This window comes from Dendrobates tinctorius, unplaced genomic scaffold (assembly GCF_039654945.1).
Source record: "Dendrobates tinctorius isolate UK_male_01 unplaced genomic scaffold, ASM3965494v1 ptg000249l, whole genome shotgun sequence".
NCBI lineage: Eukaryota > Metazoa > Chordata > Amphibia > Anura > Dendrobatidae > Dendrobates > Dendrobates tinctorius.
The window spans coordinates 676,126-694,701 of NW_027361916.1; the positions used below are offsets into that span (position 1 = coordinate 676,126).

Sequence of the window (18,576 nt, forward strand, 5' to 3'; positions counted from 1 at the left end):
TTCATTTAATTTGTCCTAAATGAAAAAACACAAAAGAGAATGAAGCAAAAAGGAAAACATTGATCATTTCACACAAAACTCCAAAAATGGGCCAGACAAAAGTATTGGCACCCTCAGCCTAATACTTGGTTAGACAACCTTTAGCGAAAATAACTGCGACCAACCGCTTCCAGTAATCATCAATGAGTTTCTTACAATGCTCTGCTGGAATTTTAGACCATTCTTCTTTGGCAAACTGCTCCAGGTCCCTGATATTTGAAGGGTGCCTTCTCCAAACTGCCATTTTTAGATCTCTCCACAGGTGTTCCATGGGATTCAGGTCTGGACTCATTGCTGGCCACCTTAGAAGTCTCCAGTGCTTTCTCAAACCATTTTCTAGTGCTTTTTGAAGTGTGTTTTGGGTCATTGTCCTGCTGGAAGACCCATGACCTCTGAGGGAGACCCAGCTTTCTCACACTGGGCCCTACATTATGCTGCAAAATTTGTTGGTAGTCTTCAGACTTCATAATGCCATGCACACGGTCAAGCAGTACAGTGCCAGAGGCAGCAAAGCAACCCCAAAACATCAGAGAACCTTCGCCATGTTTGACTGTAGGGACCGTGTTCTTTTCTTTGAATGCCTCTTTTTTCTCCTGTAAACTCTATGTTGATGCCTTTGCCCAAAAAGCTCTACTTTTGTCTCATCTGACCAGAGAACATTCTTCCAAAACGTTTTAGGCTTTTTCAGGTAAGTTTTGGCAAACTCGTCTCGGGGTAAGAAGTGGGGTCTTCCTGGGTCTCCTACCATACAGTCCCTTTTCATTCAGACGCCGATGGATAGTACGGGTTGACACTGTTGTACCCTCGGACTGCAGGGCAGCTTGAACTTGTTTGGATGTTAGTCGAGGTTCTTTATCCAACATCCGCACAATCTTGGGTTGAAATCTCTTGTCTATTTTTCTTTTCCGTCCACATCTAGGGAGGTTAGCCACAGTGCCATGGGCTTTAAACTTCTTGATGACACTGCGCACGGTAGACACAGGAACATTCAGGTCTTTAGAGATGGACTTGTAACCTTGAGATTGCTCATGCTTCCTCACAATTTGGTTTCTCAAGTCCTCAGACAGTTCTTTGGTCTTCTTTCTTTTCTCCATGCTCAATGTGGTACACACAAGGACACAGGACAGAGGTTGAGCCAACTTTAATCCATGTCAACTGGCTGCAAGTGTGATTTAGTTATTGCCAACACCTGTTAGGTGCCACAGGTAAGTTACAGGTGCTGTTAATTACACAAATTAGAGAAGCATCACATGATTTTTCGAACAGTGCCAATACTTTTGTCCACCCTCTTTTTTATGTTTGGTGTGGAATTATATCCAATTTGGCTTTAGGACAATTCTTTTTGTGTTTTTTCATTTAAGACAAATTAAATGAAGATAATAATAACAAAGAATTTGTGTTTGCAATCATTTTCAGGAAGAAACTGAGTATTTGACAGAATTGCAGGGGTGTCAATACTTTTGGCCACAACTGTAAAAGTGGTACTGCCATTTAGCGAGGTGCCGTGTGCCCAGTGACCGCCAGAGAGCGAGTCACCGTGCACTCCTTGACCATGAGTACAGCACACATGCGCAGTAGAGAGAGCCAGTTCATGCCACATGTTCAGTGTGTCTGTCTTCTAAAGCTAAGTTTTGCTCTGTTATTGTTCTATGAGATTTTGTCTGATTTGCTTAGTTTTGTGTTCAGGCAGCCCCGACTGGGGCTTTGCTGAATTTCCATTTTTGTCCCTGATCGGTTAAATCTCTTTTGCTCTGTCTTCAGAATATATCGGAGTGCTGATATAGGGATTTTGAAGTCTAGTGACTTCAGGGCCGTTTTTCCTATCAGACGTGTTGGGACATTTTTTGGTAGGGTTTTTGTGGATTGCAGCCAGCATCTTTTCTGTCCTTTCCTATCTAGTTAGTTGGGCCCCATCGTTTGCTCTGCCTTTCTTTCTGTCTGTGTTTGTGTTTTCATCTGTTTTCACCGACAATACATGTTGGGGGCTGTCTATTGCTTTGGGGTCTGCTCTGGGGCAGTTTAGATTTCCCCTTTCTTTCTTTAGGCTTATTTAGTTCTTCGGCTGTGAAGAGGCGTCTAGGACCACCGTAGGAACGCTCCACGGCTACTGTTAATTGTGAATAGGATCAGGGGTCTGCAATCCGCTAGCTACCAACCTCTCCGGTTTTCTGGACATAGCTTGCATTTTTGTTTTTTCCTCCGGTGACTCATTCATAACACATAAGTATCCATACAACCTCGGAGACCGGGCCCCGGCCTTGCGCTGAGAACCTATAGGCAGGGTTCCTCTTCCAACCCACAACTCCTCTGTGTTCTCTACTCCTTCGTTCCGTACTGTTCTTTCTCTCTCTAATGGAAGCTTAGGTTGCAGTTCTACATCTTTCTCCTTGTTCCTTTCCCATGCCAGCTGTCTCAGATCACTAAGGCAGCTGCAGCACTCCTTCTTCCTTCCCTCTTGGACCCATCCTCAGACTCTCCTGACTGACTGTCCTTCTTTTGCCTGACCTCCCGCCAGACTGACCTGTAATCCTACACTTTCCCACTCTTTTATGTATCTCAACTCCACCCACCTCCCAGCACATCTCGTGTTATAAAGCCAGGAACCACGAAAGGTGCTCTGCTACCCTCTAAGCATGAAGCCGCAATGTGGTCCTGCTGAACTATCCTGTGTGTGGGATGCAGGTGTTGGAGTGAGGAAAGGAGTTCCCAACTTACCTAGGCGGTGGGGCACTACACCTTAGGAGAAGGTGCAGTACCTCTGTGGCAACAGCCTCAGGGGCGCCACACTTGCGTTCCATGGACTGGGGTGTGGACAACTGAACGCTGCGGTGGGACAAGGATGTGGACGTGCTTGTTAATGGTGCTAGTTGAGTTTTTGTGCAACTACAGATGCAGTGAAATTTAGAATTAGCCTGCACACTGTGAGAATTAAAGTGAGGGGCTGGGGTAATGGACCATATAGGCCCTAGACCAGGATAAGGCCGGGGACACACATGCAAGAAACTCACGATTCTCGTGCGAGTCTCTCGCATGAACACCGGGCACTGCCGCCGACACTCGGACCAGAGTGTGCAGTATGTATTTCTATGCAGCCGCAAGCTCTGGTCCGAAGGCCAGCGACAGTGCCGGGTGTTCATGCATAAATAGAAAAGATTTATTGGGGTTTTCACAAGGGAGCGATAATTTACAATGTGAGGAAGCAACTACAGTTGTTGATGTTTTCACCCCGCCGGGGTCTTAATCATAATGTTGCTCCATCATAATTAATTATTATTTTTATCATTCTATTTTATGTTTTGATTATTTTTTGTTTTTTTTGTATATAGCATTGCAATTTACCCCTTGGGGCTGTGGTACTACCTTATATACACCGACCCGTGTATAAGCCGACCCCCCTAATTTTGTCACAAAAAAACTTATTGACTCGCGTATAAGCCGAGGGTGCACAGTGAGTGGCCCCAGATAATGCTGCACAGTGAGTGGCCCTAGTTATGCTGCACAGTGAGTGGCCCCAGATAATGATGCACAGTGACTGGCCCCAATTATGCTGCACAGTGAGTGGCCTCAGATAATTCTGCACAGTGTGTGGCCCCAGATAATGCTGCACAGTGAGTGGCCCCAGATAATGCTGCACAGTGAGTGGCCCCAGATAATGCTGCACAGTGAGTGGCCCCAGATAATGCTGCACAGTGAGTGGCCCCAGATAATGCTGCACAGTGAGTGGCCCCAGATAATGCTGCACAGTGAGTGGCCCCAGATAATGCTGCACAGTGAGTGGCCCCAGATAATGCTGCACAGTGAGTGGCCCCAGATAATGCTGCACAGTGAGTGGCCCCAGATAATGCTGCACAGTGAGTGGCCCCAGATAATGCTGCACAGTGAGTGGCCCCAGATAATGCTGCACAGTGAGTGGCCCCAGATAATGCTGCACAGTGAGTGGCCCCAGATAATGCTGCACAGTGAGTGGCCCCAGATAATGCTGCACAGTGAGTGGCCCCAGATAATGCTGCACAGTGAGTGGCCCCAGATAATGCTGCACAGTGAGTGGCCCCAGATAATGCTGCACAGTGAGTGGTCCCAGATAATGCTGCACAGTGTGTGGCCCCAGATAATGCTGCACAGTGAGTGGCCCCAGATAATGCTGCACAGTGAGTGGCCCCAGTTATGCTGCATAGTGAGTGGCCCCAGATAATGCTGCACAGTGTGTGGCCCCAGATAATGCTGCACAGTGAGTGGCCCCAGATAATGCTGCACAGTGAGTGGCCCCAGATAATGCTGCACAGTGTGTGGCCCCAGATAATGCTGCACAGTGAGTGGCCCCAGATAATGCTGCACAGTGAGTGGCCCCAGTTATGCTGCATAGTGAGTGGCCCCAGATAATGCTGCACAGTGAGAGGCCCATATAATGCTGCACAGTGAGTGGCCCCAGATAATGAGGACAGCGAGTGGCCCCAGATATTGCTACACAGTGAGTGGCCACAGATAATGCTGCACAGTGAGTGGCCCCAGATAATGCTGCACAGTGAGTGGCCCCAGATAATGCTGAACAGTGAGTGGCCCCAGATAATGCTACACAGTGAGTGGCCCCAGATAATGCTGTACAGTGACTGGCCCCAGTTATGCTGCATAGTGAGTGGCCCCAGATAATGCTGCACAGTGTGTGGCCCCAGATAATGCTGCACAGTGAGTGGCCCCAGTTATGCTGCATAGTGAGTGGCCCCAGATAATGCTGCACAGTGTGTGGCCCCAGATAATGCTGCACAGTGAGTGGCCCCAGATAATGATACACAGTGAGTGGCCCCAGATAATGCTGCACAGTGAGTGGACCCAGATAATGCTGCACAGTGAGAGGCCCATATAATGCTGCACAGTGAGTGGCCCCAGATAATGAGGACAGCGAGTGGCCCCAGATATTGCTACACAGTGAGTGGCCACAGATAATGCTGCACAGTGAGTGGCCCCAGATAATGCTGAACAGTGAGTGGCCCCAGATAATGCTACACAGTGAGTGGCCCCAGATAATGCTGTACAGTGACTGGCCCCAGATAATGCTGTACAGTGACTGGCCCCAGATAATGCTGCACAGTGACTGGCCCCAGATAATGCTGCACAGTGAGTGGCCCCAGAAAATGCTGCACAGTGAGTGGCCCCAGATAATGCTGCACAGTGGGTGGCCCCAGATAATGCTGCACAGTGAGGGGCCCCAGTTATGTTGCACAGTGAGTGGCCCCAGCTTTGCTGCACAGTGAGTGGCCCCAGTTATCTGCACAGTTAGTGGCCCCAACATGTTGCTGCTGCCGCTGCCTCCGATACAAGAAAAAAAAACTGTATAGTCACCTACATAGTTACTACAGCCTGAGCCAAGTACTGCTGACTATCCAACAAGTTTGGGCATGTCAACTGAATGCAGGGAAAAAGAAACTAAACCAAAACTGAAACCAAGCTAGAAGTGTGGAATTAAAGGGGCAGTATGAACAAAATGTGGAGGCTATTAATAGTTTATACAATTAAGACATGCTGCTTTTAAACACCTACCTATTGCCATATAGTAAAACAAAAAAGATTTTTACTTACTTTGGGGTCCCCCCTCACCCTGGCGTTAGATCGTTGCCCCTACTTTCGTCCGTGTAACTATGGGCGCACATGCACACTGCTCTCACTTCTCATTTTAATCGTGATTTATAATAAAAAAAAACCTTTTGATTTAAATCAGTGATTTAAATCATGATTAAAATCATGATTTAAATCGATCCGATTTAAATAGAAAAAAATCTTTTGATTTAAATCGTGATTTAAATCATGATTTAAATCGGCGTGATTTAAATCAATCCACCCAGAGCAGCACCCTTGTTCGTTGGGTGAATTGACCTTTTAAGGGAGCCCGACGTACTCACTAAATTGTCCCTATACCTAAGTTTTATTGGATGCAGATTGCTCTCACACAAGTGTTTTTTTGATTTGGAAAAGAAAGAAATGAGGATGGAGAATCAAAACTTTAAGGCTAAAAAATATACTCACACATATATACACCAACTGTATAGACACACATATAAATATTTATGGTGTATACATTAGGCTATAAGACCTGGAGACTGTTATTACACATGCTGCCACTAGGTTTATTTTCTTTTCTTTAAAAAAAAAAAAAGATGCAACGGACCATAAGAACACCCCAATTTTCAGTAGGAAAATAGGGGGAAAAAAAATAATGTGTCAAATGGGGGTCCGTCTTACAGTCCGAATTCAGCTTACCTGGGAAGGGATCTGGCACAGGTGAAGTAGTCACAGGGGTCATTCAGTGGTCCAGGCTCGTGCGGTGGCGGCTCTGTGCTAGGGCAGGTTGGTTGTGCTGGGGCAGCTGCGCTGGGGGAGAGGCAGCTGCGCTGGGGGAGGGGCAGCTGCGCTGGGGCAGCTGCGCTGAGGCAGGGGCAGCAGCAGCGCTGGGGCAGCTGTGCTGGGGCAGGTGGGCTCTGTGGTGGTGGCAGCGGGCGGCGCTCTGCGGTGCGGTGGTGGCAGCGGGCTGTGCTCCGGTACAGGGACGGCGGCTCCGTCGCGATTTCTTCGCAGCCCGGAGGCTGTGGGGGGGAGGCAGGGGGTCCCTGCAGAGTGTATGGGGTCAGCTGTGGGGGGCACTGCGGGTAGACAGGGGGTCCCTGCAGAGTGTATGGGGTCAGCTGTGGGGGGCACTACGGGGGAGACAGGGGGTCCCTGCAGAGTGTATGGGGTCAGCTGTGGGGGGCACTGCGTGGGAGACAGGGGGTCCCTGCAGAGTGTATGGGGTCAGCTGTGGGGGGCACTGCGTGGGAGACAGGTGGTCCCTGCAGGGGGAGGTGAGGACAGTGTATGGGCACAGCTGTGGGGGGCATGGCGGGGTACAGGCGTTCCCTGTGGGGTAGGGGAGGGTTAGGGGGGCTGTGTTGTCACTCTGCTGTGAACACTAATTATGAATGCAATATTTCCCTTATTAATTATTGTTTTTTTATTTCTCTGTCTCTCAGTAGGTAACACTTGGGGCAGTCGCCCGCTCTCTGTGTGTCTGCTGGCAATATACGCTCGTAGAAAAAGGGGTTAATGTACCAGTACAATTCATAGGACTTAATTTTTATTCTATGTCAAAATTCAATAATTTCCTTTTCCCTTTTTTTTCCAATAGGTAACAAGGCATCGTGGACACTAAACTGGCTCAAGAACTGGCGGGACAAGGACACCAAGTTTGCCTAATGGACGACATCGCTATGGAGGAACACAGCTCTCCGGCCACCATCATCATGTGGAGCAGCTAAGCCTCTTCATCCTCGGTTTGGGTAAGTGACAATCCATGTATGTATGGTCTAAGGAGCGGTCATGGCACATGTACATACATGTATGTGTAAACATGTATATACAGGCAGCTGTCATGGCACTCGGGAAGTCACACCAGGGGGCTGTGTGGCCCTGTAGGCCTCTACACCACCACACAGCCTCCCGCAACCCGCTCTACAGCACCACACAGCCTCCCGCAGCCCCGTCTACACCACCACACTTCCTCCTCCAGCCTCTGTCTCCCCCCTCCAGTCCCTGACGCCCCCCCCTCCAGCCTCCTTCCTAATTTAGAGCTTTTGGTTTTTTTTATCAGCATAAATTGTCATTTAAGAAACGATTGTCCATTCAAGAAGAGATTTGTGTTGGCAGATTATCCTAGGAAAGCGTGTTAGATGATAATAATCGTGCTGCCCATCTCACCCGACGAGCAAGCAGCACCAGGGTGGATAAAAATCTTGAATTTTTTAAAAAAATCAAAAAAAATCAGATTTTTTTGATTTAAATCAGATTTTTTTGATTTAAATCATTTGATTGCAGTTTTCATAATGTGATTTCAAACGGCAAACAAGTCCTTGGATATCCTTTTGACAGTATTTGCACTTTGCTCTTGCACCTTTCTTTCCAAGATCTGCTGCTGGCATCTCAACAAAATGAACCCAAATAGGGTCTCTCTTACGACCTGCTGCCATGGCTCACACAGATCACTTATGAAGTTTGATTGTTACTACAGCCTGAGCCAAGCACTGCTGATGTTACTACAGCCTGAGCCAAGTACTGCTGACTATCCAACAAGTTTGGGCATGTCAACTGAATGCAGGGAAAAAGAAACTAAACCAAAACTGAAACCAAGCTAGAAGTGTGGAATTAAAGGGGCAGTATGAACAAAATGTGGAGGCTATTAATAGTTTATACAATTAAGACATGCTGCTTTTAAACACCTACCTATTGCCATATAGTAAAACAAAAAAGATTTTTACTTACTTTGGGGTCCCCCCCTCACCCTGGCGTTAGATCGTTGCCCCTACTTTCGTCCGTGTAACTATGGGCGCACATGCACACTGCTCTCACTTCTCATTTTAATCGTGATTTATATTAAAAAAAACCTTTTGATTTAAATCAGTGATTTAAATCATGATTAAAATCATGATTTAAATCGATCCGATTTAAATAGAAAAAAATCTTTTGATTTAAATCGTGATTTAAATCAATCCACCCTGAGCAGCACCCTTGTTCGTTGGGTGAATTGACCTTTTAAGAGAGCCCGACGTACTCACTAAATTGTCCCTATCCCTAAGTTTTTTTGGATGCAGATTGCTCTCACACAAGTGTTTTTTTGATTTGGAAAAGAAAGAAATGAGGATGGAGAATCAAAACTTTAAGGCTAAAAAATATACTCACACATATATACACACCAACTGTATAGACACACATATAAATATTTATGGTGTATACATTAGGCTATAAGACCTGGAGACTGTTATTACACATGCTGCCACTAGGTTTATTTTCTTTTCTTTAAAAAAAAACAAACAAAAAAAAACTGTCGCTGTCAGGAGTGGGATTCGAACCCACGCCTCCACGTGGTGACTGCAGACGCTGAACACGCTCCCTGGTGCACAACAGCTTGCACCTCCAGGGACCAGTACTGCTGCTGTCAAGGAGTGGGATTTGAACCCACGCCTCCACATGTGGTGACTGCAGACGCTTAACACGCTCCCTGGTGCGCAACAGCTTGCACCTCCAGGGACCAGTACTGCTGCTGTCAGGAGTGGGATTCGAACCCACGCCTCCACGGGAGACTGTTATTACACATGCTGCCACTAGGTTTATTTTCTTTTCTTTAAAAAAAAAACAAAAAAAAACTGTCGCTGTCAGGAGTGGGATTCGAACCCACGCCTCCACGTGGTGACTGCAGACGCTGAACACGCTCCCTGGTGCACAACAGCTTGCACCTCCAGGGACCAGTACTGCTGCTGTCAAGGAGTGGGATTTGAACCCACGCCTCCACATGTGGTGACTGCAGACGCTTAACACGCTCCCTGGTGCACAACAGCTTGCACCTCCAGGGACCAGTACTGCTGCTGTCAGGAGTGGGATTCGAACCCACGCCTCCACGGGAGACTGCAACCTGAACACAGTGCCTTAGACCACTAGGCCATCCTGACTGCTGACATTGACATGCTCCCTGGTGACACAAGAGTTTGCACCACCAGGGACTTCAGTACAGATCTGCTGTCCAAATCAGACATTGGGGCCCCTGGTGGGACTTCTGGCAAAGCCAGAGGGGACATTGGGATGTCATTTGAAAGCTAATTACCAGACTGAGGTGAGGGAGCAGTTCTTTGGGCTGTGTGGTGCTCTGTTGGGCATTTGTGCACCCTCAAGCCTGCACCACAAGGACCACTTTTATCCATGGACAGCCAGGCTCTGACCCCCTGAATTCAAATTCCATTTGGAGCAGGGGGACAAGTGATGTTGCTGTATGTAGGTGGCCTCCTGGATGATGTTCCTGCCAAGCTTGATTTGCCTGACCCCTTCTGCAGAGTAGTTAAGGGGATTGAGAACCCCCAAGACTGCCCCAGACTGAAAATGTCTTTTCAAATCTGCTGTCCAAATCAGACATTGGGGCCTCTGGTAAAGCCAGAGGGGACATTGGGATGTCATTTGAAAGCTAATTACCAGCTTCTTTTTCATTACTTTAGTTCTGCAGACAGATGGTAAACGCCATTGTCTGTAAAGACCCCGTTACACACTGCGATATCGCTAGCAATATTTTTGAACCCCTCTCCATAATCTTTGAAAATTCTTGGAGAACAGGAGAAGTGCCAGAAGACTGGAGAAGAGCAAATGTTGTTCCTATCTTCAAAAAGGGGAAGAAGGTGGACCCAGGCAACTATAGGCCGGTGAGTCTGACTTCTATACCAGGAAAGATCTTTGAACAAATTATTAAACAACATGTATGTCAATACCTGGATAAGAATGAAGTGATTAAACAGAGTCAGCATGGGTTTCTAACTAATAAGTCATGTCAGACTAACTTAATTTCCTTCTATGACGGTATCACTGATTGGGTGGATCAAGGAAATGCTGTAGATATAGTATATCTTGACTTCAGCAAAGCATTTGACAAAGTCTCTCATACAATCCTTATTGAAAAAATGACTAAGTATGGAATGGACAAGGCAACTGTTAGGTGGATTCATAACTGGCTTAGTGATCGGACCCAAAGAGTGGTCGTAAATGGCTGCACATCCAGTTGGAAGAATGTCTCAAGTGGGGTACCACAGGGCTCTGTCCTGGGCCCTGTATTGTTCAACATCTTTATCAACGATTTAGATGAAGGAATTGAGGGTAAACTGATTAAATTTGCTGATGACACAAAGCTAGGAGGGATAGCTAATACTAGAGAAGAGAGAGAGAGGATTCAAAAAGATTTAAATAAACTGGAGAAGTGGGCAGCAACTAACAGAATGGTTTTTAACAGGGAGAAATGCAAAGTACTACATCTGGGCAATAAAAATGAAAAAAGCATATATAGAATGGGAGGAATAGGACTAAGTGACAGCACATGTGAAAAAGACTTGGGTATACTAATAGATCACAGACTGAATATGAGTCAACAGTGTGATGCAGCAGCAAAAAAGGCAAATGCAATTCTAGGATGTATTAACAGAAGCATACAGTCTAGATCACGTGAAGTCATTATTTCCCTCTACTCCTCTTTGGTCAGACCTCATCTGGAATATTGTGTCCAGTTTTGGGCACCACATTTTAAAAAAGACATCAACAAACTGGAGCAAGTTCAGAAAAGAGCGACCAGAATGGTGACCGGTCTGCAAACCCTGTCTTATGAGGAAAGGTTGCAGGATTTGGGAATGTTTAGTTTGCAAAAGAGAAGACTGAGAGGAGACTTAATAGCTGTCTACAAATATCTAAAGGGCTGTCACATTGTAGAAGGATCAACTTTATTCTCATTTGCACAAGGAAAGACTAGAAGCAATGGGATGAAACTGAATGAGAAGAGACACAGATTAGATATTAGAAAAAACTTTTTGACAGTTAGAGTGATCAATGAGTGGAACAGGCTGCCACGAGAAGTGGTGAGTTCTCCTTCAATGGAAGTCTTCAAACAGAGGCTGGACAGACATCTGACTGGGATGATTTAGCGAATCCTGCTTTGAGCAGGGGGTTGGACCAGATGGCCCAGGAGGTCCCTTCCAACTCTACGATTCTATGATTCTATATTGCTGTAAAGTCACCGATTTTGTGACGTTGCAGCGATATTGCTAGCGATATCCCTGCATGTGATACTTACCTCCGACCGGCTCCCCCGCTGGTTATCACTGATCGCGCGAGAAGCTCCTGGTCCATTCCTCGTCGGCCACTTCCTGCTGGGCTTCCTGTGGCGCCCAGGGCGGGAGGACGCAGGATCGCCGCGTCTGACAGGTAAGTAGCGATCCCCGTCCCCAGCAATGTCGCTGGTGAGATCTGCCTGTGTAGCAGCTCACTAGCGACCACCTAGCGATGCACCAGCGATCCTGACCGCGTCATATCGCTAGTCGGGATCGCTGGTGCATCGCTAGGTGTAACGGTACCCTAAGTGTTACAATGAGTCACTTCTAACTGGCTAGATAGAAAAGTTGCAGACTCTGTAATCTCAGGATAAATTACCGTATTTTTCGGACTATAAGATGCAACGGACCATAAGAACACCCCAATTTTCAGTAGGAAAATAGGGGGAAAAAAAAATAATGTGTCAAATGGGGGTCCGTCTTACAGTCCGAATTCAGCTTACCTGGGAAGGGATCTGGCACAGGTGAAGTAGTCACAGGGGTCATTCAGTGGTCCAGGCTCGTGCGGTGGCGGCTCTGTGCTAGGGCAGGTTGGTTGTGCTGGGGCAGCTGCGCTGGGGGAGAGGCAGCTGCGCTGAGGCAGGGGCAGCAGCAGCGCTGGGGCAGCAGCAGCGCTGGGGCAGGGGCAGCAGCAGCGCTGAGGCAGGGGCAGCAGCAGCGCTGAGGCAGGGGCAGCAGCAGCGCTGAGGCAGGGGCAGCAGCAGCGCTGAGGCAGGGGCAGCAGCAGCGCTGAGGCAGGGGCAGCAGCAGCGCTGAGGCAGGGGCAGCAGCAGCGCTGAGGCAGGGGCAGCTGCGCTGGGGCAGGGGCAGCTGTGCTGGGGCAGGTGGGCTCTGTGGTGGTGGCAGCGGGCGGCGCTCTGCGGTGCGGTGGTGGCAGCGGGCTGTGCTCCGGTACAGGGACGGCGGCTCCGCCGCGATTTCTTCGCAGCCCGGAGGCCCCCGCACTTCCCTTGCTGGCCGCCGCCATGTTGCAGTGGCCTCCGGGAGCATGGACGCCGGAAAGAATCTGCCGCAGACCTCAAAATTTGAAATCTCATTTTCAAAAGTGAGAGCCGGCTAATGGTGCCAAAAATGAGAGCAATAGCTTTAACAACCGGTTCCACCGAACCGGGGAGAACCCGCTGAATCCCACCCCTGGCTGCGCCCCGAGGGCTCATAGTGCTGCGCTGTGTGGAGTGGGATTCGAACCCACGCCTCCACGTGGTGACTGCAGACGCTGAACACGCTCCCTGGTGCACAACAGCTTGCACCTCCAGGGACCAGTACTGCTGCTGTCAGGAGTGGGATTCGAACCCACGCCTCTACGGGAGACTGCCCCGAGGGCTCATAGTGCTGCGCTGTGTGGTGCGGGGTGGGCAGGGTCAGCGCTGCGCCCCCAGGGCTCATAGTGCTCCGCTGTGTGGTGCGGGGTGGGTGGGGTCAGCGCTGCGCCCCCAGGGCTTATAGCGCTGCGCTGTGTGGTGCGGCGTGGGCGGGGTCAGCGCTGCACCCCCAGGGCTCATAGTGTTCCGCTGTGTGGTGCGGGGTCATCTCCCATCTCCTCCCTGGCTCTGTGCTGCTGTGTAAGATCGCTTAGTGGTGGGGGAGGGGCGGCAGTGACTGGCCGGTGGGCAGGGTCACTGTGCTATGGGAACCAAGATCCGGCCTGCATAGAAGGTGGAAGAGGGCGGAGTTGTGTGACACGCCGAGCTGCCTGTGACTCATCCCCTGGCTCGGGGGGCGGAGTCAGCGCCGTGCAGCACACAAACAGTCTCTCCCTGGCTTGCAGTACAGTGAGGCTGGGGGATGGGCGGCCGGGCTCTGTGTCACGTGGCTCCGAGCCCACCCCCTGCTTTCTCGGTCTAACTGCAGCAACAATGACGTCACCTGAGCGCCAGATTTGAATCTTGGAGCTGCCGGCCGGTAACTGTATGCCTGTATGGGGTCAGCTGTGGGGGGAGGCAGGGGGTCCCTGCAGAGTGTATGGGGTCAGCTGTGGGGGGCACTGCGGGTAGACAGGGGGTCCCTGCAGAGTGTATGGGGTCAGCTGTGGGGGGCACTACGGGGGAGACAGGGGGTCCCTGCAGAGTGTATGGGGTCAGCTGTGGGGGGCACTGCGTGGGAGACAGGGGGTCCCTGCAGAGTGTTTGGGGTCAGCTGTGGGGGGCACTGCGTGGGAGACAGGTGGTCCCTGCAGGGGGAGGTGAGGACAGTGTATGGGCACAGCTGTGGGGGGCATGGCGGGGTACAGGCGTTCCCTGTGGGGTAGGGGAGGGTTAGGGGGGCTGTGTTGTCACTCTGCTGTGAACACTAATTATGAATGCAATATTTCCCTTATTAATTATTGTTTTTTTATTTCTCTGTCTCTCAGTAGGTAACACTTGGGGCAGTCGCCCGCTCTCTGTGTGTCTGCTGGCAATATACGCTCGTAGAAAAAGGGGTTAATGTACCAGTACAATTCATAGGACTTAATTTTTATTCTGTGTCAAAATTCAATAATTTCCTTTTCCCTTTTTTTTCCAATAGGTAACAAGGCATCGTGGACACTAAACTGGCTCAAGAACTGGCGGGACAAGGACACCAAGTTTGCCTAATGGACGACATCGCTATGGAGGAACACAGCTCTCCGGCCACCATCATCATGTGGAGCAGCTAAGCCTCTTCATCCTCGGTTTGGGTAAGTGACAATCCATGTATGTATGGTCTAAGGAGCGGTCATGGCACATGTACATACATGTATGTGTAAACATGTATATACAGGCAGCTGTCATGGCACTCGGGAAGTCACACCAGGGGGCTGTGTGGCCCTGTAGGCCTCTACACCACCACACAGCCTCCCGCAACCCGCTCTACAGCACCACACAGCCTCCCGCAGCCCCGTCTACACCACCACACTTCCTCCTCCAGCCTCTGTCTCCCCCCTCCAGTCCCTGACGCCCCCCCCTCCAGCCTCCTTCCTAATTTAGAGCTTTTGGTTTTTTTTATCAGCATAAATTGTCATTTAAGAAACGATTGTCCATTCAAGAAGAGATTTGTGTTGGCAGATTATCCTAGGAAAGAGTGTTAGATGATAATAATCGTGCTGCCCATCTCACCCGACGAGCAAGCAGCACCCTTGTTCGTTGGGTGAATTGACCTTTTAAGGGAGCCCGACGTACTCACTAAATTGTCCCTATCCCTAAGTTTTTTTGGATGCAGATTGCTCTCACACGAGTGTTTTTTTGATTTGGAAAAGAAAGAAATGAGGATGGAGAATCAAAACTTTAAGGCTAAAAAATATACTCACACATATATACACCAACTGTATAGACACACATATAAATATTTATGGTGTATACATTAGGCTATAAGACCTGGAGACTGTTATTACACATGCTGCCACTAGGTTTATTTTCTTTAAAAAAAAAAAAGATGCAACGGACCATAAGAACACCCCAATTTTCAGTAGGAAAATAGGGGGAAAAAAAATAATGTGTCAAATGGGGGTCCGTCTTACAGTCCGAATTCAGCTTACCTGGGAAGGGATCTGGCACAGGTGAAGTAGTCACAGGGGTCATTCAGTGGTCCAGGCTCGTGCGGTGGCGGCTCTGTGCTAGGGCAGGTTGGTTGTGCTGGGGCAGCTGCGCTGGGGGAGAGGCAGCTGCGCTGGGGCAGCTGCGCTGAGGCAGAGGCAGCAGCAGCGCTGGGGCAGGGGCAGCTGGGCAGGGGCAGCTGCGCTGGGGCAGGGGCAGCTGTGCTGGGGCAGGTGGGCTCTGTGGTGGTGGCAGCGGGCGGCGCTCTGCGGTGCGGTGGTGGCAGCGGGCTGTGCTCCGGTACAGGGACGGCGGCTCCGTCGCGATTTCTTCGCAGCCCGGAGGCTGTGGGGGGGGAGACAGGGGGTCCCTGCAGAGTGTATGGGGTCAGCTGTGGGGGGCACTGCGTGGGAGACAGGGGGTCCCTGCAGAGAGTTTGGGGTCAGCTGTGGGGGGCACTGCGTGGGAGACAGGTGGTCCCTGCAGGGGGAGGTGAGGACAGTGTATGGGCACAGCTGTGGGGGGCATGGCGGGGTACAGGCGTTCCCTGTGGGGTAGGGGAGGGTTAGGGGGGCTGTGTTGTCACTCTGCTGTGAACACTAATTATGAATGCAATATTTCCCTTATTAATTGTTTTTTTATTTCTCTGTCTCTCAGTAGGTAACACTTGGGGCAGTCGCCCGCTCTCTGTGTGTCTGCTGGCAATATACGCTCGTAGAAAAAGGGGTTAATGTACCAGTACAATTCATAGGACTTAATTTTTATTCTGTGTCAAAATTCAATAATTTCCTTTTCCCTTTTTTTTCCAATAGGTAACAAGGCATCGTGGACACTAAACTGGCTCAAGAACTGGCGGGACAAGGACACCAAGTTTGCCTAATGGACGACATCGCTATGGAGGAACACAGCTCTCCGGCCACCATCATCATGTGGAGCAGCTAAGCCTCTTCATCCTCGGTTTGGGTAAGTGACAATCCATGTATGTATGGTCTAAGGAGCGGTCATGGCACATGTACATACATGTATGTGTAAACATGTATATACAGTCAGCTGTCATGGCACTCGGGAAGTCACACCAGGGGGCTGTGTGGCCCTGTAGGCCTCTACACCACCACACAGCCTCCCGCAACCCGCTCTACAGCACCACACAGCCTCCCGCAGCCCCGTCTACACCACCACACTTCCTCCTCCAGCCTCTGTCTCCCCCCTCCAGTCCCTGACGCCCCCCCCTCCAGCCTCCTTCCTAATTTAGAGCTTTTGGTTTTTTTTATCAGCATAAATTGTCATTTAAGAAACGATTGTCCATTCAAGAAGAGATTTGTGTTGGCAGATTATCCTAGGAAAGCGTGTTAGATGATAATAATCGTGCTGCCCATCTCACCCGACGAGCAAGCAGCACCAGGGTGGATAAAAATCTTGAATTTTTTAAAAAAAAATCAAAAAAAATCAGATTTTTTTGATTTAAATCAGATTTTTTTGATTTAAATCATTTGATTGCAGTTTTCATAATGTGATTTCAAACGGCAAACAAGTCCTTGGATATCCTTTTGACAGTATTTGCACTTTGCTCTTGCACCTTTCTTTCCAAGATCTGCTGCTGGCATCTCAACAAAATGAACCCAAATAGGGTCTCTCTTACGACCTGCTGCCATGGCTCACACAGATCACTTATGAAGTTTGATTGTTACTACAGCCTGAGCCAAGCACTGCTGATGTTACTACAGCCTGAGCCAAGTACTGCTGACTATCCAACAAGTTTGGGCATGTCAACTGAATGCAGGGAAAAAGAAACTAAACCAAAACTGAAACCAAGCTAGAAGTGTGGAATTAAAGGGGCAGTATGAACAAAATGTGGAGGCTATTAATAGTTTATACAATTAAGACATGCTGCTTTTAAACACCTACCTATTGCCATATAGTAAAACAAAAAAGATTTTTACTTACTTTGGGGTCCCCCCCTCACCCTGGCGTTAGATCGTTGCCCCTACTTTCGTCCGTGTAACTATGGGCGCACATGCACACTGCTCTCACTTCTCATTTTAATCGTGATTTATATTAAAAAAAAACCTTTTGATTTAAATCAGTGATTTAAATCATGATTAAAATCATGATTTAAATCGATCCGATTTAAATAGAAAAAAATCTTTTGATTTAAATCGGCGTGATTTAAATCAATCCACCCTGAGCAGCACCCTTGTTCGTTGGGTGAATTGACCTTTTAAGGGAGCCCGACGTACTCACTAAATTGTCCCTATCCCTAAGTTTTTTTGGATGCAGATTGCTCTCACACGAGTGTTTTTTTGATTTGGAAAAGAAAGAAATGAGGATGGAGAATCAAAACTTTAAGGCTAAAAAATATACTCACACATATATACACCAACTGTATAGACACACATATAAATATTTATGGTGTATACATTAGGCTATAAGACCTGGAGACTGTTATTACACATGCTGCCACTAGGTTTATTTTCTTTTCTTTAAAAAAAAACAAAAAAAAAAAAAACTGTCGCTGTCAGGAGTGGGATTCGAACCCACGCCTCCACGTGGTGACTGCAGACGCTGAACACGCTCCCTGGTGCACAACAGCTTGCACCTCCAGGGACCAGTACTGCTGCTGTCAAGGAGTGGGATTTGAACCCACGCCTCCACATGTGGTGACTGCAGACGCTTAACACGCTCCCTGGTGCGCAACAGCTTGCACCTCCAGGGACCAGTACTGCTGCTGTCAGGAGTGGGATTCGAACCCACGCCTCCACGGGAGACTGCAACCTGAACACAGTGCCTTAGACCACTAGGCCATCCTGACTGCTGACATTGACATGCTCCCTGGTGACACAAGAGTTTGCACCACCAGGGACTTCAGTACAGATCTGCTGTCCAAATCAGACATTGGGGCCAGGCTCTGACCCCCTGAATTCAAATTCCATTTGGAGCAGGGGGACAAGTGATGTTGCTGTATGTAGGTGGCCTCCTGGATGATGTTCCTGCCAAGCTTGATTTGCCTGACCCCTTCTGCAGAGTAGTTAAGGGGATTGAGAACCCCCAAGACTGCCCCAGACTGAAAATGTCTTTTCAAATTTGCTGTCCAAATCACACATTGGGGCCTCTGGTAAAGCCAGAGGGGACATTGGGATGTCATTTGAAAGCTAATTACCAGCTTCTTTTTCATTACTTTAGTTCTGCAGACAGATGGTAAACGCCATTGTCTGTAAAGACCCCGTTACACACTGCGATATCGCTAGCAATATTTTTGAACCCCTCTCCATAATCTTTGAAAATTCTTGGAGAACAGGAGAAGTGCCAGAAGACTGGAGAAGAGCAAATGTTGTTCCTATCTTCAAAAAGGGGAAGAAGGTGGACCCAGGCAACTATAGGCCGGTGAGTCTGAC

General features: G+C 48.8%; 1 protein-coding gene and 2 non-coding genes across 3 annotated transcripts in view; 1 reads left to right on the forward strand and 2 right to left on the reverse strand.

The window, feature by feature from the left end:
- Nucleotides 1-18,576, forward strand: part of LOC141063248 (gastrula zinc finger protein XlCGF66.1-like) — an 815,244-nt gene that overhangs the window by 296,787 nt on the left and 499,881 nt on the right. The window lies entirely within an intron of this gene.
- Nucleotides 9,424-9,506, reverse strand: TRNAL-CAG (transfer RNA leucine (anticodon CAG)). The gene has a single exon. It is a non-coding gene; the product is annotated as a tRNA-Leu (tRNA).
- Nucleotides 17,911-17,993, reverse strand: TRNAL-CAG (transfer RNA leucine (anticodon CAG)). Its single transcript has one exon. It is a non-coding gene; the product is annotated as a tRNA-Leu (tRNA).